The sequence below is a fragment of the Triturus cristatus genome, chromosome 1_2 (assembly GCF_964204655.1).
Source record: "Triturus cristatus chromosome 1_2, aTriCri1.1, whole genome shotgun sequence".
NCBI lineage: Eukaryota > Metazoa > Chordata > Amphibia > Caudata > Salamandridae > Triturus > Triturus cristatus.
In genome coordinates this window covers 450,555,643-450,561,747 of record NC_140580.1, presented here as the reverse complement: position 1 = coordinate 450,561,747, position 6,105 = coordinate 450,555,643, and the positions used below count along the sequence as shown (strand labels likewise).

The 6,105-nt window shown below is 42.2% G+C and overlaps 1 long non-coding RNA gene across 1 annotated transcript in view; it reads right to left on the bottom strand.

The window, feature by feature from the left end:
- Window positions 1-5,590: 5,590 nt before the first annotated feature.
- Window positions 5,591-6,105, bottom strand: part of LOC146867479 (uncharacterized) — a 40,920-nt gene continuing 40,405 nt past the window's right edge. Inside the window, exon 3 of the long non-coding RNA XR_014966094.1 lies at window positions 5,591-6,058. This is a non-coding gene — a long non-coding RNA (uncharacterized LOC146867479). The remainder of the gene's footprint in view (window positions 6,059-6,105) is intronic.

Genomic DNA, 6,105 nt, shown 5'->3' with positions numbered 1-6,105 from the left:
GTAGCCCACAATGTGCATGGCACATCTTTAAACTCAGCGGGAAGGGGGCATCCTTTGCAAGGCATTGTTTGGCTAGGGCCACCTGCGGTCCAATAGTCATGTAAACGCCGTCTGGAAAACAAAAAATTGTCACATGCAAACTTTTTAACAAATCCAATCCCAACAAATTCTCCCCACAATTTGACATTATTAGAAATGGTGAATCAACGGTGAAGGGGCCAATAGTCAAAGCAAGAGGTTTGGAAATGGGGCTAACAACCGGCATGCCTGAGAAACCCACCGAAACATTGTTTTGGCCAGACAGAGCTGCCCCCGGGACCAGTGAGCGGGAAACAGAGCTATTCATTGCCCCTGTATTAACTAAGAATTTCTCGGTCGTGCCTTGTAAATCCGCAGTGACATAGGGTCCGCGCTGATCTACAGGCACCGGAACTGGTCCCTCGCCATGGCTATCCTAGCTGTGAGACATCCCCGTTACGTCGTCCATGTCATAGTCATCATGATAGTACTGCCTCCCCCGGGGGTCGACAAAATAGTTCCCGCTCTGTTGATTAGATGATGTATTTTCTGACTGCATCTCCTCCACCGCCTCCTCTTCCACGTCCTCTAAAACCCCGACCTCTCGGGCCCCCCCTTTCTGGAATAACTCCGGACATTCATTCCGTCAATGTCCCTCCTGCTTGCAATATGCACATTGGTTGAGCCCAATGGTGCACTCGAGGTACCACCCCTGTTAGACCGGGGCAGCCACTGGGACGAACCCGAACCCGAACCCGAACCTCTTCCATTTCCCCTAGCAACTTGCTGCATCAACACCCTCGTTTTCAACTCTTTTGACTTTTTCTCCACTTTCTCCTTCTCTTCATTCTCTCTATGCTCATAATACTGTGCCATACTCAGTATTACCGACGGGGAGGAGGTACTCCAATTACTTTCCGAAGCCTGCAACCTAGTTGCAATCTCAGGAAGCAGGTTGTTAACGAACCTGCTAACAAACAACCTTCCAACGACATGTCCTGACCACTAAAGTCAAAAAATACCCCTTCAAACCTAGTAAAGAAATCAGACACACTCTCGTCCTTCTTCTGATGACATGCAGTCAACTTGTCCCAATCTACCCATCTCGGCAGGATAAGGGAAAGCATATATGTGATAATGCGACCTGGTGAAGCCAAGATCTCCGCCTTCGGTTTGTCGTCGGGCTTGTGTTCCTTATCCCACGCCCTGATCTGATCCCATGTTCCTCCCAATTCCACAACATGATCCGGTGTACAGTTTTTTCCTTATACATTTCTGACACATACTTCATTAAGATTCTAGCTCCTTGGCAGGGCATTAAACAGGTTTTTATCTGTCTGAGGGCAAGCCAAAGGGTGTCCATTTTTGATTAGTAAATAAATATTTTAAAAAGTGCCCACTCATTCCATAGGTGCATGCATTTATGATGACACGCACTTGCATACATCCTCATACCAGTGTGAGCCTAGGAAATGGTCTCATCATCATGCCTGTTTGTTTCTTCTTTTATTTTTACGATGCTAAACTGCATCAGCCAAAAGCTTTTTGTTGATGCTGGTCAGCATAAGCAAAAAGCACTTGCAAAGCCAATAGGTCAAAAAAGCGAGATCTTTCGTGGATCACTAAATTTTAAAAATGGCACTAAAGTCATTCAGCTCGTATTTGTTCTGATACATGTATGCATCAACACACATCAACATGTAAGATAAATGACATGCAGATGCATCATCAGTGCTTTTTAGGTCAGGCTTTAGCCAAGACCTTTTGTTTTTATTAAAATACTATGTAAAAATATACTTACTTAAAGGGGCTTTCGGCTATCTCTTTTCACTGGTCTGTTATGTCATTCCCATTTTGCTTCCGCCCACTACAGCATACAGCATGGGGCAACTGGTCAGCATACTTAAGCCTCCGGTTAAAGTCACTTTGAATGACTGCATTTTCTCTTTCTCAATGTGCACTTCCGCACACAAGGAGTTCCCTTTTGTACCAGTGTTGCCTGATAGGATGCATTTGAAGAGAGCACATGGCACATTTTTTAATTAGTTCTTATCTCCTTCCAATGCTACTGTGAATTCCCTTCGAAGTTGACTGCTCTTATTTCATGGCATTCCTAGACTCTATTTAACCAATGGTTCTTTGATAAGCTTTGCCCAGGGAAAAAAACTGATTTTAGGGGGTTTAATCTGCAGCAGTTTTATTTAAACAAAGGTGGGTGTAATTTGTTTTTATATCCATTTTTTATACTAAGAACCCTCTTTCTTTCCATCCATTTTCTTTCTTTCCTTTTTGCCCTCCTTGTTTGTTCCTTCTTTCTTTTTGCCTTTCCTTTTTTTTGCCGCTTTCCTTTTTCTTTTTACCTTCTTTTATTCTTTATCTTTTTTCTTTCCTATGTTTTTACTTTCTTTCCTTTTTTCTTTCAGTTCATGATTTCCTTTATTTATTGTATCCATCTTTCTTAAGCAGTCAATTACACAGCCTTTTTAATGTTTTTTTTATGGTAACATGGATGGTAGGTTTGAATCACCTTTATGTAAGCCTGTACTTTTCCAAAGCTCAAATCCTTGTTCTTAGTGTAAATCTGTTTTTTGGCTTCTAGGTCTAGAGAGCAGCCAGTGTAGCACCAGACTTCAGAGCATCACACAACTTGACATAAAACAGAATCACCACCAACCGCAGTAGCAGCATAGAGGTTCATTGAAGCAGGAAGCCTCAACCCTTTTTCTCAAAGAATTTGGAAAACTATATCAAGACTTAGTGCAGTCTCCTATGTGGAAAGATTGTTGCCATAAATAGCTCAACGTTTCTGGACAGTGAGTATACTGAATCAAGTATAGTCTTAGACTTGATCACTTTGACCTGTTGACAGGCAAATATGTGTCAGCAAAGTCTATTTACCTTTAGATTCACAGAAGCAAATGCACTGAGAAAGCAATGCAAGGAGAAGTAAACAAAAAAGACGTGAGGTTAGGCCCAGTACCACCCCACATAATCCTAACATAACCAAGAACAAAAAGTAAGATGCTGCAAAAAGAAAACACATTCTTCAGTCTCACTGGGTGGAATCCTGGCCACGGCTAGCCCTGAGGAAAAGTCAGGTGGGAGAAGGACCAAAAATGTACTGCACTATTGGCCTTAAAAATCCTACTGAAGCAGACAGCTGTTCGGGTTCAGGTAGAAATGCATTCTTATGTGGATGTGAACAGTTGCACGTTGAACCAATAAGAGCTCATGAAACTAGTACGGCACATATGACATGTGTTTCATGGCACCGCCAGGAAATGAAGGAAAAGGCCTTGCAGTCTTAGACTCTTACAGCAAGTACCTCAATTTCCAGTGCCCCTACTAAGCACATCATGCAAGCACTGCAAAAACTGAAGGAGAGAGAAAAAACAAAACTGACCATTGTCTTCAACAATGCTTACCTAATAGCAAAACAAGGTAAAGCCACTCTCAGACATCGAAACCCTATGTAGGGTTATGAAGACAGCAGGTGTGGATATAGGAGAACATTATACAAACTGTGAAAAAGCCTCAGAGTTCATAAGATATGAGGCCGCTATACTTCGACAGGGCATGAAAAAATGTTTCAAAATTCTTGCTTCATCTGCATTATTGCTGACGGATGCACAGATAGTGCCATCATTAAACAGAAAACTGTGCTGGTGAGAGTAGTCAATGGTGGGAAACCCTACACACTATTTACAGATCTTGTTCCACTCGTACACACACACATGCTGAAGGTGTTCTGGATGGTATAGTAAAATGAATCAAAGGATTTTCTTTGGATTTAGTAGGTATGACATCTACAGAACATCCAGGCCCCTCACTAATAGCTATCAATTTCGATGGTGCTTCAGTTATGATGAGATCTAAGGAGGTGGAGGGGCTTGAAGCACTCCTAAAGAAAGACATTCCTTTTCTTCCACCATTCCACTGTGTATCCCACAAGCTTCAACTTGGGATTCTAGATGCTGTAAAATCCAATCTCTCTATTTGTCAGTTTGAACAAACTTTGAAATGGATTTTCAAACTTTACTGGTGTACTCTAAGAGACGAAATTATGCCAAAGAAATTTCAAGAATAATTAATGAAAACTTTGCACATTTTACTGATATTAAACAGGTTAGATGGGTATCCAGCAAAACCAGGGCTTTGGCAACTTTGCAACAAAACCTGCAGACTGTGACTCTACACCTAGGACAGGTTGCAGCTGGGAGTGATGATTCTGCCTCTAAGGCAAAAAAAATACCTCTCAATTGAAACTAGCTTTTACATTTATAAAAACCTGTACGGTATGAGAGATGTCCGGAAGCCAGTGTTTCAGTTTTCGGAATTCTTTCAGTCCATTGAACTGCTTTTATTGCATAATCTCCCTGCTGTAGAGAGGTTCGCATTGACCCTAGTAGGCCTAAAAAGTGAGTTGGGTAAATATATGCAGTGGTGTAAAAAACTGCATCACCCCTCAAAAAAATATGTTTGGAAACATTTCTACTGATAGCTGGGAAATAAAGTTATCAGGACACTGATCACCAGCAGCAGCAATCTTAAGTGACAGTGAGCTCATTGACAATGTGGTTAAGTACATTGATGAGAGGTTTGCAAATTTTAATTGCATGTCGGGTCAAGGATATCAGGCATTTCATTATACACTATCAGGCACATGCATCAATGTTAAAGATTGCAATTCCTTATTTGCGATTTTTAAGGAATCGCAAATAAAGACTTGCAAAACGCGATGCAACAAAAAAATTGCGATAAATTAAAGAATCGCTAAAAATCGCAAATATAATAGCGATTTCGGTAATTGCGAACTCACTATTAGCGATTTTGCTATTTGCGAAATCGCAATTACCGAAGTCGCTTTTTGATGCATCTTGATGACATCAGAACCAGGAAGTGAGCAGCTCCAGCCTCATTTTCAGTGTACAGTCTCAGGGAGAGGAGGGAGCTGGCTCTGGAGGCTGAACAGGAGTGGGACAGAGACATTGGAAACACCTGGAATTTCAACTAAATGGAAGCTTCACAAACAGCAGAGGACAGCCAAACAGGCATGAAGAGGAAAATACATTTTTCTGAAAAAGAAATTGACACCCTCATTGAGGGAGTAGTCCACAGCCATGATAAGCTTTTTAACAAATTATCATTAAAAGTGGCAGGGTGAATGCCATTGGGGTGACACACCGCACCATCGAAGAGCTGAAAAAACAATGGTACGACTTGCGCAGTCGGGCTAAGGTGCGCATTGCTGACCGGCTCAAGGAGGCAATGAAGACAGGAGGGGGAACACCGACAGACACTGGGAACACTCCCATGGAGGACTTGGTTGAATCCACAATCCAGCCTGAAGCTGTTGTTGGTGTGACACAACTAGACACATCAGGAGCAGCAAACACATCTGAAGGTAAGATGAATGCATGTTACCATTGTCCTAAATTATAAAGGTAGAACATGATCTCAGTACAGCACAAGTGCACACTTTGAACATCCAGTACACAATGTATTCATAAAGGGAGGTGTATTATGGGAGATGTAGTCAGGTCAAGCAGTTACAATGACAAACACACAAAATGAGATAAACAACTCTAAATAGTGTAATATATTCTCAATTTAATAACAAAGTCAAAAATATATTACTGTGACATGACATCACAGACATTAATTAATGCTGTTTTGCAATGTTTAACCTCACAGATGCACAACGTGTAGAAGCTGAGGATAGTGATTTCCAGGACATGCAGGACACCAGCGCAGTTCTACATATGGACACCCCGTGTTGCCAAAAAATCCATCACGTGCCCCAAACTCACGCAGGGCAACTGTCCCACCACTGGTCACCATGGATTCTGATGATGAGGCTGATGCAACACCAGAGGCCAGCCATGGTCAAGCCACTCCCATCCCAAATCCTCAAACACAGTTCCGTAGAAGCAATGTCAGAGTCCGGCGTGGAAGAGCTAGATCACTCAGAACACAGCAGGAGGAGCAACCAAATGATGTCTGGGGTGGTCTTGAGGGACAGATGCTCCGTATGCAGCGCCTGCAGACCAAGAACACACGTTCAGTACAGTTACAAATTGGGAAGAT